The 24,463-nt window shown below is 52.4% G+C and overlaps 4 non-coding genes across 4 annotated transcripts; all 4 read right to left on the bottom strand.

Annotated features, from left to right (window-relative positions):
- Positions 1-2,465: 2,465 nt before the first annotated feature.
- On the bottom strand, positions 2,466-2,629 carry LOC138755909 (U1 spliceosomal RNA). The gene has a single exon (XR_011352621.1). It is a non-coding gene; the product is annotated as a U1 spliceosomal RNA (small nuclear RNA).
- Positions 2,630-8,545: 5,916 nt separating this feature from the next.
- On the bottom strand, positions 8,546-8,709 carry LOC138755908 (U1 spliceosomal RNA). The gene has a single exon (XR_011352620.1). It is a non-coding gene; the product is annotated as a U1 spliceosomal RNA (small nuclear RNA).
- Positions 8,710-14,630: 5,921 nt separating this feature from the next.
- Positions 14,631-14,794, bottom strand: LOC138755907 (U1 spliceosomal RNA). The gene has a single exon (XR_011352619.1). It is a non-coding gene; the product is annotated as a U1 spliceosomal RNA (small nuclear RNA).
- A 5,918-nt stretch (positions 14,795-20,712) lies between these two features.
- Positions 20,713-20,876, bottom strand: LOC138755906 (U1 spliceosomal RNA). The gene has a single exon (XR_011352618.1). It is a non-coding gene; the product is annotated as a U1 spliceosomal RNA (small nuclear RNA).
- Positions 20,877-24,463: the final 3,587 nt, after the last annotated feature.

Below are 24,463 nucleotides of genomic sequence, written 5' to 3'. Positions count from 1 at the left end.
ACTTTTGACTGCTGTTACCAATGGAGACGTCAGGAGCATCGATGGGTGGAGGGGGGCGGGTGCAACCGAGGCGGAGTCCACGGTCAGGGCGTCGGGAGGTTCGGAGGGCGTGTGGTCTGGGTGTCACGCCCTTCGGTGGGTGAGCGGTTGTTACATTGGGAGCTTCTGTGCTGTGCGGTCGGCTGACAGGAGTTTCGGTGGGTAGCTTTGGTGGGCTGCTTTGGTGGGCTGGTGATGGGAGCTTTGGTGGTGTGTAATCAGGGCGTCAGCATCTTTGGTGGGTGGGCGGTCGGGGTATCCAGAGTCTCGGTGGGTGGGTGACCGGGGGCGGTCAGTGCAGCAGGAGCTCGGCTGGCATCGGGAGCTTCAGTGGGTGTGGGGTTGATACATTTGGAGCTTCGGTGGGAGGGCGGTTGGGTGACCAGACCTTCGGTGGGCGGGTTATCATGGCGTTGAGGGTTCGGCTGGTCGGACAGTCAGGAGTTCGGATGGGAGGGCAGCTAGAGCGATGTTCCATGACTAGGGTATCGCGAGCTCGGACGGACGTGCGGACTGCATCTTACTGACAATCCGTGAATTTCACGCATTAACACTACACAGTCAAAATACCTCGGTGAACCACAGGTCAATGTCAAAAGTCTGCACTTGTCTTGTGAGTCGTGGTTTGACCACCCCTGCTCTTGAGTCCTCCCATCATCAGACACTATAGTCAGGAAGAGTGGGGCTTTCGTCTGAGAGAAGAGTGCCGTCGTTTCGGGTGGGGGTGAGCGCGGGTGTTGTAGTTTAATGGAAGGAGCTGTAGTCTGGAACTGTGGACATGGTGCTCCCTCACGATTAGGGGCAAAATGGCGCGAGGATTTCTCGGTACTGCCATACGTGGCACAGGAGTGACCCATCCTTCACCTCTCAAAGGGGAGCGGGGTGGGGGTTTGGGGTGAAATGACAAGGTGTCACAGAGGTGGGAACCGGGAACAAAGGTCACGGTGTACATGGATGAGAATGTATAACATGGGTGTAAAAAGCCTGAAAGTTTTCTTCTTTGTTAATAACTTATTGTGAAATGTATGCTTGTAGTTGATTTGAACTGTGCGGAGTTCTAATTAAAATGTGAAAAAGTGAAGTGCCTCTCATTTTGACTGAACGGTGTCATTGGCTTTCAAAAATAATGTTTTACCTAATTTCAATATTGGTTTCCGCAGCCTGTTGTTGGAAGCTGGGTTTATTTTTTCCAATGTGTTTTGAGCTAATTTTGGAAGTAGGACAGCAAAGGAGCAGTGAGGGGCTTTGTGGCTGAAGACCACACAGGCGGTGGGCTGGAGTTGATGAAGCCACACAGGCTGCGGGCTGCTGGTGACTGGCTTTAGACTGGCTGAAGGGGTAGCTGGTGTTGTAAGGGTGGCGAGGGCTTCCTAATCATGTGTGAGGTTTGCGCGTGTGTGTAGCTGGGATTAGCGATGGTTTGAACTGAAGGCTGCGTAGTTTGCAGGCTCCTGGACATAATGACTTTTGGGGATAGGGACGCCTGTCTTTTGCTTCCCTTTTACTGCCTGGGGAATTTTGGCGATAGCAAATCTTCGTCCGGCTTCTGATAGAGTTAAGGAAATTTGGTGTAATATGATAAGGCGGGGGGGGGGGGGGGGGTGGTGGGGCGGCGACGGGGGGCGTTGTCTTGGGTCAACTTTTCCCTCTCATTTTGTTCATTTTTGATTAGTCACAGTGTTTGAGCTACCGAAAGAAAATAGACACACACACACACACACACACCGAGAGCAGTTCAGTTTATACAATGCTTTATTACAAAATCTAAAGCTGAATTCACACTACAATATGCAAGGCCTTGCCAATTATACGTTTCAACGCCTAGCAAGGACTGCACACTTGTATAGGTTGTCGGGGCGCCGGTAGCAGCTTCTCTACCTCCCTCGACCAGGACGTTAGCTGGACTCTTGAAGTTCTTCTTCTTGCTGAGAGATATTGCTACCTCTTGGAGAGTCTCAAACTTCAGCAGTGGGACCATGGCTTATATTACCCAAATGTTGTTTACTTCAGATCTTATCTCTTTGAACTAATGATTTAATAATCTTCAAGGTCTCATGACAGTCTGCAACCAACAAAAGACAACTGCATCCCTGGGCCCCATAGTGGTATTTAGATTATGTCTTCTGATGCAACTGCATCCCTTCTTGCATAAGCTGTTCTAAATCCTCCATTACAGGGGGAAGCTGTATGGTGAAGATTTTGATAGGTTGTGTAGAAATTGGGTGATGAGAGTGAATTGGATTTGTTGTTTTAGTGGGGAGATTTGGTGAGCGTCAGAGGGTGAGTGAAGACGGGTGGAGATTTTGCAATGAGAGGGTCTCCCACGAAGACTATAACAGCACATGAAAGGACCATTAAGAAGAGAGAGTCGGTATGAAACGGGTTAATAATGAGTAGAAATGAATTCTGTCTTTGGAAGTAAAGATCAGGGGAGAGCGCGAACGCAGTCCCCCACTACCACAAATTTTGCAGTCGAGTATCCCGCATTTGGGGACATCGCAGGCGTCAGCACACCCGAAGTGCAATGGGATAGCCTCGTCCTGGGAGATCGGCCATCATGACCACCGATTCTCCCCTGCCAGGTAAGTATGCTTTTGCTCGCTCGTTCCCACTCCCCCAACCTCCAACCTTCCCCCTTTAGATCATAGCGAGCTGGATCTTTTTCAACCTTCTATTGCACCAACTCCCCACAATCAGTTTCCAATTCCAGATTTGACTTCGATTCTTTCATTATTGTTGATATTTTCTATATCTTCTACTTTGCTTCCCTTCATTTGCATATCTGCCGTAAAAGGAAGATCCCTTAGTGGGAGCGGCTTGCCATTGGACCCTGACCACTGAGTGTCGCACTGTTCCCGGCGCATGCGTGACGCTCACGAGAGTTGCCACCGCTGGCTGTGAAGCCAGCCATGACTGCAAATTGTGACATTAATTCACGAGTTAGGACGCATCACCGTTGCCAACACGTTCGTCCTCCCTTCGTTGTTTGACGGGCTTCTCCTCTGCTTTGAGCCCGACGTTGTCCGGCAGCAGAAGAGTTCTGGCCTTGTTGAGGGGGCAAGATTTTCAAAAGAAGCCAGACTCCATTGACCAACCTGCCAACTGTCCCGAGTGCCACTGGGACCCATCGGGAGGTAGGGCTGAGGAGGAAACACGCCGTCGAGGACCCGCCCATTTCCACCTGCCAATCGCGCGGTCTCCGCAGCCACGAACCCGGGTCCGTCCCCTAATTGGCTGAGGTGCTGGGAAGTCGGCTGATGGACAGGAAGGAGGAGTGTGAAAGACCTACCACTTGCGGTGGGTGACGTCATGGGCGCTAACGCTGGCTCGGCTGCGCGTTTGGCCGAGATACGCTGGAGGCGCCTGATTTGAACGTGGCTCGCTGGGAGTGAGGGGGCGGAGGGCTGTGTGAACGGGTGGTGAGTGGATGAAGGTAGGGAGGGAGGGGGCGGAGGGCTGTGTGAGGGAGGGAGGAAGGGTTGGAGGGCTGCGTGACGGACGGTGTGGAGGAGTGGAAGGTGGAATGACAGGCAGGGGGTGGAGGGGAGGGTTGTTGGGAGGGTGTGAATGGGGTGATGGGTGGGGAAAGGAGTGAGTGAGTTGGACGGGATGGGAGTGAGTGGGGTGTAGGGGTAGGGTCGATGAGGGACAGAGGAGGGAGGAAGTGATTTGGGAGGAAACGGGGAGAAATGGGCGAGGGAGGTGGAGGAGCGGGTGTGATGGAGGGAGGGAGGGAGGGAGAGCATAACAAGAGGAAAGTGGAGGGATGGAGGATGCGGGTTGGGGCAGGGAGGAGGTGTGAAGGGGATGGAGGCAAGGAGACGTCTGTGGGAGAGGGGTTATTTTCTGGCAGAGGGGGTCTGTAGTCGAGTGGGGAGCTCCACTCAGTTGGGCGGGGTCTTTTGTCGGGGAGGGTGGGCTCTTGGACAGTGGGGCTGTAGTCTTGGAGACGGTGTCTGTAGTCTGGGGGAAGGGAATCTGTCATTTAGGGAGGCAGGTCTGTAGTCTGGGAGAGGTAGGTCTGTTGTCTGACAACCCCTTTTCAACCGAAAGGTTAAGTCGGTGCTCCTCCTGCCCGGGTTCTCCACTTTCAGGTGGCCACCTGACACCAGCTTTGGTGTACAAGAGGTGGCTTTACAGTTGGATATTGTGGCCAGCTGTAAGCGGCTATCGAACCCATTAATTGGTGAGTGAACAACCAGTGTTTAAAGCTGTCGTTCACACTAAACCAAGAAAAGCCGGGTCAGTGCGACCTTCTTCACAGAGATCCGACATCCCGGCGCAATGGTAGGCGGGACGTTCAGCATTAATGCAACGTCGTCGTCCCGGGAAGGCGCGGAAACTTTTACACTGATGTCAAACATGTTGCCTCTGACACTACTTACTTTGGCAACTAAGGACTAGGATGAAAATGACGCACCCCAATGCCGCATTCGTCATGTTAACACAGGTAAGGGAAGTGGTAAAAATGTGTACCATCTGACGAGCAGTGTAAAAGGGCCTGGGTGAGGGGGGTTCAGTCTGGGGAGAAGGGGGATGTTGTCTCTGGATGGCTGTGTCGTCTGGGGAAGTGGTAGTGTAGTCTGGGGAGGAGATGTAGTTTGGTGGAGGGGGGTGTATCTGGGGAGTGGAGTGTCATCTTGAGGAATGGGGCATCTCGGAGAGGGGGGATGTAGCCTGTGTTGGGGGCTGTAGTCCAGGGATGGGGGTTGTAATCTTGGAGAAGGTGTCTCGTCCAGGAGAGAGCATCTATAGCCAGGAAGAGTGGGGCTTTAGTCTGAGAGAAGAGTGCCATCGATTCGGGTGGGTGGGGGGTGGGGGGAGGGGCACGTGGGTTGTAGTTTAATGGAGGTTGCTGTCTTCCGAAAGAGAAGGGTCTCCCTGCGCATGCGTAACACTCATTAGAGTTGCCACCGGTGGCTGTGAAGCCAGCCATGACTGCACATTGTGACATTAGTTCGCGAATTAGGACGCATCACCTTTGCCAGCACGTTCGTCCTCCTTTCGTTGTTCATGCTCGAGGTCACTGTCTTCTGTTCGGATACACAAACGGTCTGGAGACTGATGTGGGCAGTTTGCGTCGGCATTAGGCACCAGGGTGAACCTGGTAACTGTCCCGACTGGTCCACCATCCCTCATCACAGTCAGATCTGACCACCTGAAGGCACGGGGGATCTTATATGGAGAGGCTGAGGTGTGTTATAAGAATTGGTCAGAGGGAATTGCAAAGGTCCACCAAAATTTGGAACTGTGGACATGGTGCTCCCTCACGATTTTGGGGAAGAAATTGGTCAAACGGCGCGAGGTTTTCTCGGTTCTGCCACACCTGGGACAGGAGTGACCCATCCTTCACCTCTCCGCCCTGGCGCCCAACTGTGGGGAGTCCATAGTAAATCGTGTCCGAAAGAGCGCCGTCACTAAAACATGAGAACAAGGTGTTATTAAACTTGGCTCTCATTCTGATGACCACCCTCGTGTGTGGCTGCATCAGGTTGTGCGTGGAAGCAAAGGAGGAGGTCACCAAGTGCCACTACGTGCTGAGGTTCTAGCTGAATCAGGAGTTGCGAAAGATAAGCCTGGCCCCAAAGCCACGCTATGTCCCGGTCAGCTGGACTTTGCCACACCACCTATACTTTGTGGAAAGGTGTTTCCAGGAGAACATTTCTAACCAGAAGGCGATCAGGCAGTGACCAGCACGGAATGTCCTGCAGAAACTGGGAGAAGAGGACTCGATGGATCTGGTGGGATGGTACCCTGAGCTGACCCTCCGGAACATCTGGCACTGAGGCCTGGTGCAGCCAACGCGAGGAAACTGTGGGGAAGGGCCACCGTGTAGAGAAGTGGTGGACACCTTTGCTTAACATAAGAGCCACATATGGTTACAAAAATGTTATATAAATGTTGAAAAATACATGTAGGTAACAATATTTATTCATGAATGTATTTTTAAACACTGCTAATTGGGCACATACTGCACGAACGTGTAATAGGTGAATTTTTGTGGAACTAATTTTAGGGGAAAATTTCTACAACATGTATTCAACTTTTGACTGCTGTTACCAATGGAGACGTCAGGAGCATCGATGGGTGGAGGGGGGCGGGTGCAACCGAGGCGGAGTCCACGGTCAGGGCGTCGGGAGGTTCGGAGGGCGTGTGGTCGGGGTGTCACGCCCTTCGGTGGGTGAGCGGTTGTTACATTGGGAGCTTCTGTGCTGTGCGGTCGGCTGACAGGAGTTTCGGTGGGTAGCTTTGGTGGGCTGCTTTGGTGGGCTGGTGATGGGAGCTTTGGTGGTGTGTAATCAGGGCGTCAGCATCTTTGGTGGGTGGGCGGTCGGGGTATCCAGAGTCTCGGTGGGTGGGTGACCGGGGGCGGTCAGTGCAGCAGGAGCTCGGCTGGCATCGGGAGCTTCAGTGGGTGTGGGGTTGATACATTTGGAGCTTCGGTGGGAGGGCGGTTGGGTGACCAGACCTTCGGTGGGCGGGTTATCATGGCGTTGAGGGTTCGGCTGGTCGGACAGTCAGGAGTTCGGATGGGAGGGCAGCTAGAGCGATGTTCCATGACTAGGGTATCGCGAGCTCGGACGGACGTGCGGACTGCATCTTACTGACAATCCGTGAATTTCACGCATTAACACTACACAGTCAAAATACCTCGGTGAACCACAGGTCAATGTCAAAAGTCTGCACTTGTCTTGTGAGTCGTGGTTTGACCACCCCTGCTCTTGAGTCCTCCCATCATCAGACACTATAGTCAGGAAGAGTGGGGCTTTCGTCTGAGAGAAGAGTGCCGTCGTTTCGGGTGGGGGTGAGCGCGGGTGTTGTAGTTTAATGGAAGGAGCTGTAGTCTGGAACTGTGGACATGGTGCTCCCTCACGATTAGGGGCAAAATGGCGCGAGGATTTCTCGGTACTGCCATACGTGGCACAGGAGTGACCCATCCTTCACCTCTCAAAGGGGAGCGGGGTGGGGGTTTGGGGTGAAATGACAAGGTGTCACAGAGGTGGGAACCGGGAACAAAGGTCACGGTGTACATGGATGAGAATGTATAAAATGGGTGTAAAAAGCCTGAAAGTTTTCTTCTTTGTTAATAACTTATTGTGAAATGTATGCTTGTAGTTGATTTGAACTGTGCGGAGTTCTAATTAAAATGTGAAAAAGTGAAGTGCCTCTCATTTTGACTGAACGGTGTCATTGGCTTTCAAAAATAATGTTTTACCTAATTTCAATATTGGTTTCCGCAGCCTGTTGTTGGAAGCTGGGTTTATTTTTTCCAATGTGTTTTGAGCTAATTTTGGAAGTAGGACAGCAAAGGAGCAGTGAGGGGCTTTGTGGCTGAAGACCACACAGGCGGTGGGCTGGAGTTGATGAAGCCACACAGGCTGCGGGCTGCTGGTGACTGGCTTTAGACTGGCTGAAGGGGTAGCTGGTGTTGTAAGGGTGGCGAGGGCTTCCTAATCATGTGTGAGGTTTGCGCGTGTGTGTAGCTGGGATTAGCGATGGTTTGAACTGAAGGCTGCGTAGTTTGCAGGCTCCTGGACATAATGACTTTTGGGGATAGGGACGCCTGTCTTTTGCTTCCCTTTTACTGCCTGGGGAATTTTGGCGATAGCAAATCTTCGTCCGGCTTCTGATAGAGTTAAGGAAATTTGGTGTAATATGATAAGGCGGGGTGGGGGGGGGGGGGTGGTGGGGCGGCGACGGGGGGCGTTGTCTTGGGTCAACTTTTCCCTCTCATTTTGTTCATTTTTGATTGGTCACAGTGTTTGAGCTACCGAAAGAAAATAGACACACACACACACACACACCGAGAGCAGTTCAGTTTATACAATGCTTTATTACAAAATCTAAAGCTGAATTCAAACTACAATATGCAAGGCCTTGCCAATTATACTTTTCAACGCCTAGCAAGGACTGCACACTTGTATAGGTTGTCGGGGCGCCGGTAGCCGCTTCTCTACCTCCCTCGACCAGGACGTTAGCTGGACTCTTGAAGTTCTTCTTCTTGCTGAGAGATATTGCTACCTCTTGGAGAGTCTCAAACTTCAGCAGTGGGACCATGGCTTATATTACCCAAATGTTGTTTACTTCAGATCTTATCTCTTTGAACTAATGATTTAATAATCTTCAAGGTCTCATGACAGTCTGCAACCAACAAAAGACAACTGCATCCCTGGGCCCCATAGTGGTATTTAGATTATGTCTTCTGATGCAACTGCATCCCTTCTTGCATAAGCTGTTCTAAATCCTCCATTACAGGGGGAAGCTGTATGGTGAAGATTTTGATAGGTTGTGTAGAAATTGGGTGATGAGAGTGAATTGGATTTGTTGTTTTAGTGGGGAGATTTGGTGAGCGTCAGAGGGTGAGTGAAGACGGGTGGAGATTTTGCAATGAGAGGGTCTCCCACGAAGACTATAACAGCACATGAAAGGACCATTAAGAAGAGAGAGTCGGTATGAAACGGGTTAATAATGAGTAGAAATGAATTCTGTCTTTGGAAGTAAAGATCAGGGGAGAGCGCGAACGCAGTCCCCCACTACCACAAATTTTGCAGTCGAGTATCCCGCATTTGGGGACATCGCAGGCGTCAGCACACCCGAAGTGCAATGGGATAGCCTCGTCCTGGGAGATCGGCCATCATGACCACCGATTCTCCCCTGCCAGGTAAGTATGCTTTTGCTCGCTCGTTCCCACTCCCCCAACCTCCAACCTTCCCCCTTTAGATCATAGCGAGCTGGATCTTTTTCAACCTTCTATTGCACCAACTCCCCACAATCAGTTTCCAATTCCAGATTTGACTTCGATTCTTTCATTATTGTTGATATTTTCTATATCTTCTACTTTGCTTCCCTTCATTTGCATATCTGCCGTAAAAGGAAGATCCCTTAGTGGGAGCGGCTTGCCATTGGACCCTGACCACTGAGTGTCGCACTGTTCCCGGCGCATGCGTGACGCTCACGAGAGTTGCCACCGCTGGCTGTGAAGCCAGCCATGACTGCAAATTGTGACATTAATTCACGAGTTAGGACGCATCACCGTTGCCAACACGTTCGTCCTCCCTTCGTTGTTTGACGGGCTTCTCCTCTGCTTTGAGCCCGACGTTGTCCGGCAGCAGAAGAGTTCTGGCCTTGTTGAGGGGGCAAGATTTTCCAAAGAAGCCAGACTCCATTGACCAACCTGCCAACTGTCCCGAGTGCCACTGGGACCCATCGGGAGGTGGGGCTGAGGAGGAAACACGCCGTCGAGGACCCGCCCATTTCCACCTGCCAATCGCGCGGTCTCCGCAGCCACGAACCCGGGTCCGTCCCCTAATTGGCTGAGGTGCTGGGAAGTCGGCTGATGGACAGGAAGGAGGAGTGTGAAAGACCTACCACTTGCGGTGGGTGACGTCATGGGCGCTAACGATGGCTCGGCTGCGCGTTTGGCCGAGATACGCTGGAGGCGCCTGATTTGAACGTGGCTCGCTGGGAGTGAGGGGGCGGAGGGCTGTGTGAACGGGTGGTGAGTGGATGAAGGTAGGGAGGGAGGGGGCGGAGGGCTGTGTGAGGGAGGGAGGAAGGGTTGGAGGGCTGCGTGACGGACGGTGTGGAGGAGTGGAAGGTGGAATGACAGGCAGGGGGTGGAGGGGAGGGTTGTTGGGAGGGTGTGAATGGGGTGATGGGTGGGGAAAGGAGTGAGTGAGTTGGACGGGATGGGAGTGAGTGGGGTGTAGGGGTAGGGTCGATGAGGGACAGAGGAGGGAGGAAGTGATTTGGGAGGAAACGGGGAGAAATGGGCGAGGGAGGTGGAGGAGCGGGTGTGATGGAGGGAGGGAGGGAGGGAGAGCATAACAAGAGGAAAGTGGAGGGATGGAGGATGCGGGTTGGGGCAGGGAGGAGGTGTGAAGGGGATGGAGGCAAGGAGACGTCTGTGGGAGAGGGGTTATTTTCTGGCAGAGGGGGTCTGTAGTCGAGTGGGGAGCTCCACTCAGTTGGGCGGGGTCTTTTGTCGGGGAGGGTGGGCTCTTGGACAGTGGGGCTGTAGTCTTGGAGACGGTGTCTGTAGTCTGGGGGAAGGGAATCTGTCATTTAGGGAGGCAGGTCTGTAGTCTGGGAGAGGTAGGTCTGTTGTCTGACAACCCCTTTTCAACCGAAAGGTTAAGTCGGTGCTCCTCCTGCCCGGGTTCTCCACTTTCAGGTGGCCACCTGACACCAGCTTTGGTGTACAAGAGGTGGCTTTACAGTTGGATATTGTGGCCAGCTGTAAGCGGCTATCGAACCCATTAATTGGTGAGTGAACAACCAGTGTTTAAAGCTGTCGTTCACACTAAACCAAGAAAAGCCGGGTCAGTGCGACCTTCTTCACAGAGATCCGACATCCCGGCGCAATGGTAGGCGGGACGTTCAGCATTAATGCAACGTCGTCGTCCCGGGAAGGCGCGGAAACTTTTACACTGATGTCAAACATGTTGCCTCTGACACTACTTACTTTGGCAACTAAGGACTAGGATGAAAATGACGCACCCCAATGCCGCATTCGTCATGTTAACACAGGTAAGGGAAGTGGTAAAAATGTGTACCATCTGACGAGCAGTGTAAAAGGGCCTGGGTGAGGGGGGTTCAGTCTGGGGAGAAGGGGGATGTTGTCTCTGGATGGCTGTGTCGTCTGGGGAAGTGGTAGTGTAGTCTGGGGAGGAGATGTAGTTTGGTGGAGGGGGGTGTATCTGGGGAGTGGAGTGTCATCTTGAGGAATGGGGCATCTCGGAGAGGGGGGATGTAGCCTGTGTTGGGGGCTGTAGTCCAGGGATGGGGGTTGTAATCTTGGAGAAGGTGTCTCGTCCAGGAGAGAGCATCTATAGCCAGGAAGAGTGGGGCTTTAGTCTGAGAGAAGAGTGCCATCGATTCGGGTGGGTGGGGGGTGGGGGGAGGGGCACGTGGGTTGTAGTTTAATGGAGGTTGCTGTCTTCCGAAAGAGAAGGGTCTCCCTGCGCATGCGTAACACTCATTAGAGTTGCCACCGGTGGCTGTGAAGCCAGCCATGACTGCACATTGTGACATTAGTTCGCGAATTAGGACGCATCACCTTTGCCAGCACGTTCGTCCTCCTTTCGTTGTTCATGCTCGAGGTCACTGTCTTCTGTTCGGATACACAAACGGTCTGGAGACTGATGTGGGCAGTTTGCGTCGGCATTAGGCACCAGGGTGAACCTGGTAACTGTCCCGACTGGTCCACCATCCCTCATCACAGTCAGATCTGACCACCTGAAGGCACGGGGGATCTTATATGGAGAGGCTGAGGTGTGTTATAAGAATTGGTCAGAGGGAATTGCAAAGGTCCACCAAAATTTGGAACTGTGGACATGGTGCTCCCTCACGATTTTGGGGAAGAAATTGGTCAAACGGCGCGAGGTTTTCTCGGTTCTGCCACACCTGGGACAGGAGTGACCCATCCTTCACCTCTCCGCCCTGGCGCCCAACTGTGGGGAGTCCATAGTAAATCGTGTCCGAAAGAGCGCCGTCACTAAAACATGAGAACAAGGTGTTATTAAACTTGGCTCTCATTCTGATGACCACCCTCGTGTGTGGCTGCATCAGGTTGTGCGTGGAAGCAAAGGAGGAGGTCACCAAGTGCCACTACGTGCTGAGGTTCTAGCTGAATCAGGAGTTGCGAAAGATAAGCCTGGCCCCAAAGCCACGCTATGTCCCGGTCAGCTGGACTTTGCCACACCACCTATACTTTGTGGAAAGGTGTTTCCAGGAGAACATTTCTAACCAGAAGGCGATCAGGCAGTGACCAGCACGGAATGTCCTGCAGAAACTGGGAGAAGAGGACTCGATGGATCTGGTGGGATGGTACCCTGAGCTGACCCTCCGGAACATCTGGCACTGAGGCCTGGTGCAGCCAACGCGAGGAAACTGTGGGGAAGGGCCACCGTGTAGAGAAGTGGTGGACACCTTTGCTTAACATAAGAGCCACATATGGTTACAAAAATGTTATATAAATGTTGAAAAATACATGTAGGTAACAATATTTATTCATGAATGTATTTTTAAACACTGCTAATTGGGCACATACTGCACGAACGTGTAATAGGTGAATTTTTGTGGAACTAATTTTAGGGGAAAATTTCTACAACATGTATTCAACTTTTGACTGCTGTTACCAATGGAGACGTCAGGAGCATCGATGGGTGGAGGGGGGCGGGTGCAACCGAGGCGGAGTCCACGGTCAGGGCGTCGGGAGGTTCGGAGGGCGTGTGGTCGGGGTGTCACGCCCTTCGGTGGGTGAGCGGTTGTTACATTGGGAGCTTCTGTGCTGTGCGGTCGGCTGACAGGAGTTTCGGTGGGTAGCTTTGGTGGGCTGCTTTGGTGGGCTGGTGATGGGAGCTTAGGTGGTGTGTAATCAGGGCGTCAGCATCTTTGGTGGGTGGGCGGTCGGGGTATCCAGAGTCTCGGTGGGTGGGTGACCGGGGGCGGTCAGTGCAGCAGGAGCTCGGCTGGCATCGGGAGCTTCAGTGGGTGTGGGGTTGATACATTTGGAGCTTCGGTGGGAGGGCGGTTGGGTGACCAGACCTTCGGTGGGCGGGTTATCATGGCGTTGAGGGTTCGGCTGGTCGGACAGTCAGGAGTTCGGATGGGAGGGCAGCTAGAGCGATGTTCCATGACTAGGGTATCGCGAGCTCGGACGGACGTGCGGACTGCATCTTACTGACAATCCGTGAATTTCACGCATTAACACTACACAGTCAAAATACCTCGGTGAACCACAGGTCAATGTCAAAAGTCTGCACTTGTCTTGTGAGTCGTGGTTTGACCACCCCTGCTCTTGAGTCCTCCCATCATCAGACACTATAGTCAGGAAGAGTGGGGCTTTCGTCTGAGAGAAGAGTGCCGTCGTTTCGGGTGGGGGTGAGCGCGGGTGTTGTAGTTTAATGGAAGGAGCTGTAGTCTGGAACTGTGGACATGGTGCTCCCTCACGATTAGGGGCAAAATGGCGCGAGGATTTCTCGGTACTGCCATACGTGGCACAGGAGTGACCCATCCTTCACCTCTCAAAGGGGAGCGGGGTGGGGGTTTGGGGTGAAATGACAAGGTGTCACAGAGGTGGGAACCGGGAACAAAGGTCACGGTGTACATGGATGAGAATGTATAAAATGGGTGTAAAAAGCCTGAAAGTTTTCTTCTTTGTTAATAACTTATTGTGAAATGTATGCTTGTAGTTGATTTGAACTGTGCGGAGTTCTAATTAAAATGTGAAAAAGTGAAGTGCCTCTCATTTTGACTGAACGGTGTCATTGGCTTTCAAAAATAATGTTTTACCTAATTTCAATATTGGTTTCCGCAGCCTGTTGTTGGAAGCTGGGTTTATTTTTTCCAATGTGTTTTGAGCTAATTTTGGAAGTAGGACAGCAAAGGAGCAGTGAGGGGCTTTGTGGCTGAAGACCACACAGGCGGTGGGCTGGAGTTGATGAAGCCACACAGGCTGCGGGCTGCTGGTGACTGGCTTTAGACTGGCTGAAGGGGTAGCTGGTGTTGTAAGGGTGGCGAGGGCTTCCTAATCATGTGTGAGGTTTGCGCGTGTGTGTAGCTGGGATTAGCGATGGTTTGAACTGAAGGCTGCGTAGTTTGCAGGCTCCTGGACATAATGACTTTTGGGGATAGGGACGCCTGTCTTTTGCTTCCCTTTTACTGCCTGGGGAATTTTGGCGATAGCAAATCTTCGTCCGGCTTCTGATAGAGTTAAGGAAATTTGGTGTAATATGATAAGGCGGGGGGTGGGGGGGGGGGGGGGGTGGTGGGGCGGCGACGGGGGGCGTTGTCTTGGGTCAACTTTTCCCTCTCATTTTGTTCATTTTTGATTGGTCACAGTGTTTGAGCTACCGAAAGAAAATAGACACACACACACACACACACCGAGAGCAGTTCAGTTTATACAATGCTTTATTACAAAATCTAAAGCTGAATTCACACTACAATATGCAAGGCCTTGCCAATTATACTTTTCAACGCCTAGCAAGGACTGCACACTTGTATAGGTTGTCGGGGCGCCGGTAGCCGCTTCTCTACCTCCCTCGACCAGGACGTTAGCTGGACTCTTGAAGTTCTTCTTCTTGCTGAGAGATATTGCTACCTCTTGGAGAGTCTCAAACTTCAGCAGTGGGACCATGGCTTATATTACCCAAATGTTGTTTACTTCAGATCTTATCTCTTTGAACTAATGATTTAATAATCTTCAAGGTCTAATGACAGTCTGCAACCAACAAAAGACAACTGCATCCCTGGGCCCCATAGTGGTATTTAGATTATGTCTTCTGATGCAACTGCATCCCTTCTTGCATAAGCTGTTCTAAATCCTCCATTACAGGGGGAAGCTGTATGGTGAAGATTTTGATAGGTTGTGTAGAAATTGGGTGATGAGAGTGAATTGGATTTGTTGTTTTAGTGGGGAGATTTGGTGAGCGTCAGAGGGTGAGTGAAGACGGGTGGAGATTTTGCAATGAGAGGGTCTCCCACGAAGACTATAACAGCACATGAAAGGACCATTAAGAAGAGAGAGTCGGTATGAAACGGGTTAATAATGAGTAGAAATGAATTCTGTCTTTGGAAGTAAAGATCAGGGGAGAGCGCGAACGCAGTCCCCCACTACCACAAATTTTGCAGTCGAGTATCCCGCATTTGGGGACATCGCAGGCGTCAGCACACCCGAAGTGCAATGGGATAGCCTCGTCCTGGGAGATCGGCCATCATGACCACCGATTCTCCCCTGCCAGGTAAGTATGCTTTTGCTCGCTCGTTCCCACTCCCCCAACCTCCAACCTTCCCCCTTTAGATCATAGCGAGCTGGATCTTTTTCAACCTTCTATTGCACCAACTCCCCACAATCAGTTTCCAATTCCAGATTTGACTTCGATTCTTTCATTATTGTTGATATTTTCTATATCTTCTACTTTGCTTCCCTTCATTTGCATATCTGCCGTAAAAGGAAGATCCCTTAGTGGGAGCGGCTTGCCATTGGACCCTGACCACTGAGTGTCGCACTGTTCCCGGCGCATGCGTGACGCTCACGAGAGTTGCCACCGCTGGCTGTGAAGCCAGCCATGACTGCAAATTGTGACATTAATTCACGAGTTAGGACGCATCACCGTTGCCAACACGTTCGTCCTCCCTTCGTTGTTTGACGGGCTTCTCCTCTGCTTTGAGCCCGACGTTGTCCGGCAGCAGAAGAGTTCTGGCCTTGTTGAGGGGGCAAGATTTTCCAAAGAAGCCAGACTCCATTGACCAACCTGCCAACTGTCCCGTGTGCCACTGGGACCCATCGGGAGGTGGGGCTGAGGAGGAAACACGCCGTCGAGGACCCGCCCATTTCCACCTGCCAATCGCGCGGTCTCCGCAGCCACGAACCCGGGTCCGTCCCCTAATTGGCTGAGGTGCTGGGAAGTCGGCTGATGGACAGGAAGGAGGAGTGTGAAAGACCTACCACTTGCGGTGGGTGACGTCATGGGCGCTAACGATGGCTCGGCTGCGCGTTTGGCCGAGATACGCTGGAGGCGCCTGATTTGAACGTGGCTCGCTGGGAGTGAGGGGGCGGAGGGCTGTGTGAACGGGTGGTGAGTGGATGAAGGTAGGGAGGGAGGGGGCGGAGGGCTGTGTGAGGGAGGGAGGAAGGGTTGGAGGGCTGCGTGACGGACGGTGTGGAGGAGTGGAAGGTGGAATGACAGGCAGGGGGTGGAGGGGAGGGTTGTTGGGAGGGTGTGAATGGGGTGATGGGTGGGGAAAGGAGTGAGTGAGTTGGACGGGATGGGAGTGAGTGGGGTGTAGGGGTAGGGTCGATGAGGGACAGAGGAGGGAGGAAGTGATTTGGGAGGAAACGGGGAGAAATGGGCGAGGGAGGTGGAGGAGCGGGTGTGATGGAGGGAGGGAGGGAGGGAGAGCATAACAAGAGGAAAGTGGAGGGATGGAGGATGCGGGTTGGGGCAGGGAGGAGGTGTGAAGGGGATGGAGGCAAGGAGACGTCTGTGGGAGAGGGGTTATTTTCTGGCAGAGGGGGTCTGTAGTCGAGTGGGGAGCTCCACTCAGTTGGGCGGGGTCTTTTGTCGGGGAGGGTGGGCTCTTGGACAGTGGGGCTGTAGTCTTGGAGACGGTGTCTGTAGTCTGGGGGAAGGGAATCTGTCATTTAGGGAGGCAGGTCTGTAGTCTTGGAGAGGTAGGTCTGTTGTCTGACAACCCCTTTTCAACCGAAAGGTTAAGTCGGTGCTCCTCCTGCCCGGGTTCTCCACTTTCAGGTGGCCACCTGACACCAGCTTTGGTGTACAAGAGGTGGCTTTACAGTTGGATATTGTGGCCAGCTGTAAGCGGCTATCGAACCCATTAATTGGTGAGTGAACAACCAGTGTTTAAAGCTGTCGTTCACACTAAACCAAGAAAAGCCGGGTCAGTGCGACCTTCTTCACAGAGATCCGACATCCCGGCGCAATGGTAGGCGGGACGTTCAGCATTAATGCAACGTCGTCGTCCCGGGAAGGCGCGGAAACTTTTACACTGATGTCAAACATGTTGCCTCTGACACTACTTACTTTGGCAACTAAGGACTAGGATGAAAATGACGCACCCCAATGCCGCATTCGTCATGTTAACACAGGTAAGGGAAGTGGTAAAAATGTGTACCATCTGACGAGCAGTGTAAAAGGGCCTGGGTGAGGGGGGTTCAGTCTGGGGAGAAGGGGGATGTTGTCTCTGGATGGCTGTGTCGTCTGGGGAAGTGGTAGTGTAGTCTGGGGAGGAGATGTAGTTTGGTGGAGGGGGGTGTATCTGGGGAGTGGAGTGTCATCTTGAGGAATGGGGCATCTCGGAGAGGGGGGATGTAGCCTGTGTTGGGGGCTGTAGTCCAGGGATGGGGGTTGTAATCTTGGAGAAGGTGTCTCGTCCAGGAGAGAGCATCTATAGCCAGGAAGAGTGGGGCTTTAGTCTGAGAGAAGAGTGCCATCGATTCGGGTGGGTGGGGGGTGGGGGGAGGGGCACGTGGGTTGTAGTTTAATGGAGGTTGCTGTCTTCCGAAAGAGAAGGGTCTCCCTGCGCATGCGTAACACTCATTAGAGTTGCCACCGGTGGCTGTGAAGCCAGCCATGACTGCACATTGTGACATTAGTTCGCGAATTAGGACGCATCACCTTTGCCAGCACGTTCGTCCTCCTTTCGTTGTTCATGCTCGAGGTCACTGTCTTCTGTTCGGATACACAAACGGTCTGGAGACTGATGTGGGCAGTTTGCGTCGGCATTAGGCACCAGGGTGAACCTGGTAACTGTCCCGACTGGTCCACCATCCCTCATCACAGTCAGATCTGACCACCTGAAGGCACGGGGGATCTTATATGGAGAGGCTGAGGTGTGTTATAAGAATTGGTCAGAGGGAATTGCAAAGGTCCACCAAAATTTGGAACTGTGGACATGGTGCTCCCTCACGATTTTGGGGAAGAAATTGGTCAAACGGCGCGAGGTTTTCTCGGTTCTGCCACACCTGGGACAGGAGTGACCCATCCTTCACCTCTCCGCCCTGGCGCCCAACTGTGGGGAGTCCATAGTAAATCGTGTCCGAAAGAGCGCCGTCACTAAAACATGAGAACAAGGTGTTATTAAACTTGGCTCTCATTCTGATGACCACCCTCGTGTGTGGCTGCATCAGGTTGTGCGTGGAAGCAAAGGAGGAGGTCACCAAGTGCCACTACGTGCTGAGGTTCTAGCTGAATCAGGAGTTGCGAAAGATAAGCCTGGCCCCAAAGCCACGCTATGTCCCGGTCAGCTGGACTTTGCCACACCACCTATACTTTGTGGAAAGGTGTTTCCAGGAGAACATTTCTAACCAGAAGGCGATCAGGCAGTGACCAGCACGGAATGTCCTGCAGAAACTGGGAGAAGAGGACTCGATGGATCTGGTGGGATGGTACCCTGAGCTGACCCTCCGGAACATCTGGCACTGAGGCCTGGTGCAGCCAACGCGAGGAAACTGTGGGGAAGGGCCACCGTGTAGAGAAGTGGTGGAGACCTTTGCTTAACATAAGAGCCACATATGGTTACAAAAATGTTATATAAATGTTGAAAAATACATGTAGGTAACAATATTTATTCATGAATGTATTTTTAAACACTGCTAATTGGGCACATACTGCACGAACGTGTAATAGGTGAATTTTTGTGGAACTAATTTTAGGGGAAAATTTCTACAACATGTATTCAACTTTTGACTGCTGTTACCAATGGAGACGTCAGGAGCATCGATGGGTGGAGGGGGGCGGGTGCAACCGAGGCGGAGTCCACGGTCAGGGCGTCGGGAGGTTCGGAGGGCGTGTGGTCGGGGTGTCACGCCCTTCGGTGGGTGAGCGGTTGTTACATTGGGAGCTTCTGTGCTGTGCGGTCGGCTGACAGGAGTTTCGGTGGGTAGCTTTGGTGGGCTGCTTTGGTGGGCTGGTGATGGGAGCTTTGGTGGTGTGTAATCAGGGCGTCAGCATCTTTGGTGGGTGGGCGGTCGGGGTATCCAGAGTCTCGGTGGGTGGGTGACCGGGGGCGGTCAGTGCAGCAGGAGCTCGGCTGGCATCGGGAGCTTCAGTGGGTGTGGGGTTGATACATTTGGAGCTTCGGTGGGAGGGCGGTTGGGTGACCAGACCTTCGGTGGGCGGGTTATCATGGCGTTGAGGGTTCGGCTGGTCGGACAGTCAGGAGTTCGGATGGGAGGGCAGCTAGAGCGATGTTCCATGACTAGGGTATCGCGAGCTCGGACGGACGTGCGGACTGCATCTTACTGACAATCCGTGAATTTCACGCATTAACACTACACAGTCAAAATACCTCGGTGAACCACAGGTCAATGTCAAAAGTCTGCACTTGTCTTGTGAGTCGTGGTTTGACCACCCCTGCTCTTGAGTCCTCCCATCATCAGACACTATAGTCAGGAAGAGTGGGGCTTTCGTCTGAGAGAAGAGTGCCGTCGTTTCGGGTGGGGGTGAGCGCGGGTGTTGTAGTTTAATGGAAGGAGCTGTAGTCTGGAACTGTGGACATGGTGCTCCCTCACGATTAGGGGCAAAATGGCGCGAGGATTTCTCGGTACTGCCATACGTGGCACAGGAGTGACCCATCCTTCACCTCTCAAAGGGGAGCGGGGTGGGGGTTTGGGGTGAAATGACAAGGTGTCACAGAGGTGGGAACCGGGAACAAAGGTCACGGTGTACATGGATGAGAATGTATAACATGGGTGTAAAAAGCCTGAAAGTTTTCTTCTTTGTTAATAACTTATTGTGAAATGTATGCTTGTAGTTGATTTGAACTGTGCGGAGTTCTAATTAAAATGTGAAAAAGTGAAGTGCCTCTCATTTTGACTGAACGGTGTCATTGGCTTTCAAAAATAATGTTTTACCTAATTTCAATATTGGTTTCCGCAGCCTGTTGTTGGAAGCTGGGTTTATTTTTTCCAATGTGTTTTGAGCTAATTTTGGAAGTAGGACAGCAAAGGAGCAGTGAGGGGCTTTGTGGCTGAAGACCACACAGGCGGTGGGCTGGAGTTGATGAAGCCACACAGGCTGCGGGCTGCTGGTGACTGGCTTTAGACTGGCTGAAGGGGTAGCTGGTGTTGTAAGGGTGGCGAGGGCTTCCTAATCATGTGTGAGGTTTGCGCGTGTGTGTAGCTGGGATTAGCGATGGTTTGAACTGAAGGCTGCGTAGTTTGCAGGCTCCTGGACATAATGACTTTTGGGGATAGGGACGCCTGTCTTTTGCTTCCCTTTTACTGCCTGGGGAATTTTGGCGATAGCAAATCTTCGTCCGGCTTCTGATAGAGTTAAGGAAATTTGGTGTAATATGATAAGGCGGGGTGGGGGGGGGGGGGGGTGGTGGGGCGGCGACGGGGGGCGTTGTCTTGGGTCAACTTTTCCCTCTCATTTTGTTCATTTTTGATTGGTCACAGTGTTTGAGCTACCGAAAGAAAATAGACACACACACACACACACACCGAGAGCAGTTCAGTTTATACAATGCTTTATTACAAAATCTAAAGCTGAATTCAAACTACAATATGCAAGGCCTTGCCAATTATACTTTTCAACGCCTAGCAAGGACTGCACACTTGTATAGGTTGTCGGGGCGCCGGTAGCCGCTTCTCTACCTCCCTCGACCAGGACGTTAGCTGGACTCTTGAAGTTCTTCTTCTTGCTGAGAGATATTGCTACCTCTTGGAGAGTCTCAAACTTCAGCAGTGGGACCATGGCTTATATTACCCAAATGTTGTTTACTTCAGATCTTATCTCTTTGAACTAATGATTTAATAATCTTCAAGGTCTCATGACAGTCTGCAACCAACAAAAGACAACTGCATCCCTGGGCCCCATAGTGGTATTTAGATTATGTCTTCTGATGCAACTGCATCCCTTCTTGCATAAGCTGTTCTAAATCCTCCATTACAGGGGGAAGCTGTATGGTGAAGATTTTGATAGGTTGTGTAGAAATTGGGTGATGAGAGTGAATTGGATTTGTTGTTTTAGTGGGGAGATTTGGTGAGCGTCAGAGGGTGAGTGAAGACGGGTGGAGATTTTGCAATGAGAGGGTCTCCCACGAAGACTATAACAGCACATGAAAGGACCATTAAGAAGAGAGAGTCGGTATGAAACGGGTTAATAATGAGTAGAAATGAATTCTGTCTTTGGAAGTAAAGATCAGGGGAGAGCGCGAACGCAGTCCCCCACTACCACAAATTTTGCAGTCGAGTATCCCGCATTTGGGGACATCGCAGGCGTCAGCACACCCGAAGTGCAATGGGATAGCCTCGTCCTGGGAGATCGGCCATCATGACCACCGATTCTCCCCTGCCAGGTAAGTATGCTTTTGCTCGCTCGTTCCCACTCCCCCAACCTCCAACCTTCCCCCTTTAGATCATAGCGAGCTGGATCTTTTTCAACCTTCTATTGCACCAACTCCCCACAATCAGTTTCCAATTCCAGATTTGACTTCGATTCTTTCATTATTGTTGATATTTTCTATATCTTCTACTTTGCTTCCCTTCATTTGCATATCTGCCGTAAAAGGAAGATCCCTTAGTGGGAGCGGCTTGCCATTGGACCCTGACCACTGAGTGTCGCACTGTTCCCGGCGCATGCGTGACGCTCACGAGAGTTGCCACCGCTGGCTGTGAAGCCAGCCATGACTGCAAATTGTGACATTAATTCACGAGTTAGGACGCATCACCGTTGCCAACACGTTCGTCCTCCCTTCGTTGTTTGACGGGCTTCTCCTCTGCTTTGAGCCCGACGTTGTCCGGCAGCAGAAGAGTTCTGGCCTTGTTGAGGGGGCAAGATTTTCCAAAGAAGCCAGACTCCATTGACCAACCTGCCAACTGTCCCGAGTGCCACTGGGACCCATCGGGAGGTGGGGCTGAGGAGGAAACACGCCGTCGAGGACCCGCCCATTTCCACCTGCCAATCGCGCGGTCTCCGCAGCCACGAACCCGGGTCCGTCCCCTAATTGGCTGAGGTGCTGGGAAGTCGGCTGATGGACAGGAAGGAGGAGTGTGAAAGACCTACCACTTGCGGTGGGTGACGTCATGGGCGCTAACGATGGCTCGGCTGCGCGTTTGGCCGAGATACGCTGGAGGCGCCTGATTTGAACGTGGCTCGCTGGGAGTGAGGGGGCGGAGGGCTGTGTGAACGGGTGGTGAGTGGATGAAGGTAGGGAGGGAGGGGGCGGAGGGCTGTGTGAGGGAGGGAGGAAGGGTTGGAGGGCTGCGTGACGGACGGTGTGGAGGAGTGGAAGGTGGAATGACAGGCAGGGGGTGGAGGGGAGGGTTGTTGGGAGGGTGTGAATGGGGTGATGGGTGGGGAAAGGAGTGAGTGAGTTGGACGGGATGGGAGTGAGTGGGGTGTAGGGGTAGGGTCGATGAGGGACAGAGGAGGGAGGAAGTGATTTGGGAGGAAACGGGGAGAAATGGGCGAGGGAGGTGGAGGAGCGGGTGTGATGGAGGGAGGGAGGGAGGGAGAGCATAACAAGAGGAAAGTGGAGGGATGGAGGATGCGGGTTGGGGCAGGGAGGAGGTGTGAAGGGGATGGAGGCAAGGAGACGTCTGTGGGAGAGGGGTTATTTTCTGGCAGAGGGGGTCTGTAGTCGAGTGGGGAGCTCCACTCAGTTGGGCGGGGTCTTTTGTCGGGGAGGGTGGGCTCTTGGACAGTGGGGCTGTAGTCTTGGAGACGGTGTCTGTAGTCTGGGGGAAGGGAATCTGTCATTTAGGGAGGCAGGTCTGTAGTCTGGGAGAGGTAGGTCTGTTGTCTGACAACCCCTTTTCAACCGAAAGGTTAAGTCGGTGCTCCTCCTGCCCGGGTTCTCCACTTTCAGGTGGCCACCTGACACCAGCTTTGGTGTACAAGAGGTGGCTTTACAGTTGGATATTGTGGCCAGCTGTAAGCGGCTATCGAACCCATTAATTGGTGAGTGAACAACCAGTGTTTAAAGCTGTCGTTCACACTAAACCAAGAAAAGCCGGGTCAGTGCGACCTTCTTCACAGAGATCCGACATCCCGGCGCAATGGTAGGCGGGACGTTCAGCATTAATGCAACGTCGTCGTCCCGGGAAGGCGCGGAAACTTTTACACTGATGTCAAACATGTTGCCTCTGACACTACTTACTTTGGCAACTAAGGACTAGGATGAAAATGACGCACCCCAATGCCGCATTCGTCATGTTAACACAGGTAAGGGAAGTGGTAAAAATGTGTACCATCTGACGAGCAGTGTAAAAGGGCCTGGGTGAGGGGGGTTCAGTCTGGGGAGAAGGGGGATGTTGTCTCTGGATGGCTGTGTCGTCTGGGGAAGTGGTAGTGTAGTCTGGGGAGGAGATGTAGTTTGGTGGAGGGGGGTGTATCTGGGGAGTGGAGTGTCATCTTGAGGAATGGGGCATCTCGGAGAGGGGGGATGTAGCCTGTGTTGGGGGCTGTAGTCCAGGGATGGGGGTTGTAATCTTGGAGAAGGTGTCTCGTCCAGGAGAGAGCATCTATAGCCAGGAAGAGTGGGGCTTTAGTCTGAGAGAAGAGTGCCATCGATTCGGGTGGGTGGGGGGTGGGGGGAGGGGCACGTGGGTTGTAGTTTAATGGAGGTTGCTGTCTTCCGAAAGAGAAGGGTCTCCCTGCGCATGCGTAACACTCATTAGAGTTGCCACCGGTGGCTGTGAAGCCAGCCATGACTGCACATTGTGACATTAGTTCGCGAATTAGGACGCATCACCTTTGCCAGCACGTTCGTCCTCCTTTCGTTGTTCATGCTCGAGGTCACTGTCTTCTGTTCGGATACACAAACGGTCTGGAGACTGATGTGGGCAGTTTGCGTCGGCATTAGGCACCAGGGTGAACCTGGTAACTGTCCCGACTGGTCCACCATCCCTCATCACAGTCAGATCTGACCACCTGAAGGCACGGGGGATCTTATATGGAGAGGCTGAGGTGTGTTATAAGAATTGGTCAGAGGGAATTGCAAAGGTCCACCAAAATTTGGAACTGTGGACATGGTGCTCCCTCACGATTTTGGGGAAGAAATTGGTCAAACGGCGCGAGGTTTTCTCGGTTCTGCCACACCTGGGACAGGAGTGACCCATCCTTCACCTCTCCGCCCTGGCGCCCAACTGTGGGGAGTCCATAGTAAATCGTGTCCGAAAGAGCGCCGTCACTAAAACATGAGAACAAGGTGTTATTAAACTTGGCTCTCATTCTGATGACCACCCTCGTGTGTGGCTGCATCAGGTTGTGCGTGGAAGCAAAGGAGGAGGTCACCAAGTGCCACTACGTGCTGAGGTTCTAGCTGAATCAGGAGTTGCGAAAGATAAGCCTGGCCCCAAAGCCACGCTATGTCCCGGTCAGCTGGACTTTGCCACACCACCTATACTTTGTGGAAAGGTGTTTCCAGGAGAACATTTCTAACCAGAAGGCGATCAGGCAGTGACCAGCACGGAATGTCCTGCAGAAACTGGGAGAAGAGGACTCGATGGATCTGGTGGGATGGTACCCTGAGCTGACCCTCCGGAACATCTGGCACTGAGGCCTGGTGCAGCCAACGCGAGGAAACTGTGGGGAAGGGCCACCGTGTAGAGAAGTGGTGGACACCTTTGCTTAACATAAGAGCCACATATGGTTACAAAAATGTTATATAAATGTTGAAAAATACATGTAGGTAACAATATTTATTCATGAATGTATTTTTAAACACTGCTAATTGGGCACATACTGCACGAACGTGTAATAGGTGAATTTTTGTGGAACTAATTTTAGGGGAAAATTTCTACAACATGTATTCAACTTTTGACTGCTGTTACCAATGGAGACGTCAGGAGCATCGATGGGTGGAGGGGGGCGGGTGCAACCGAGGCGGAGTCCACGGTCAGGGCGTCGGGAGGTTCGGAGGGCGTGTGGTCGGGGTGTCACGCCCTTCG

Source organism: Narcine bancroftii, chromosome 2 (genome assembly GCF_036971445.1).
Source record: "Narcine bancroftii isolate sNarBan1 chromosome 2, sNarBan1.hap1, whole genome shotgun sequence".
Taxonomy (NCBI): Eukaryota; Metazoa; Chordata; class Chondrichthyes; order Torpediniformes; family Narcinidae; genus Narcine; species Narcine bancroftii.
Note: the sequence above shows the minus strand (reverse complement) of the source record. Positions and strands in the feature narration are given on the sequence as shown.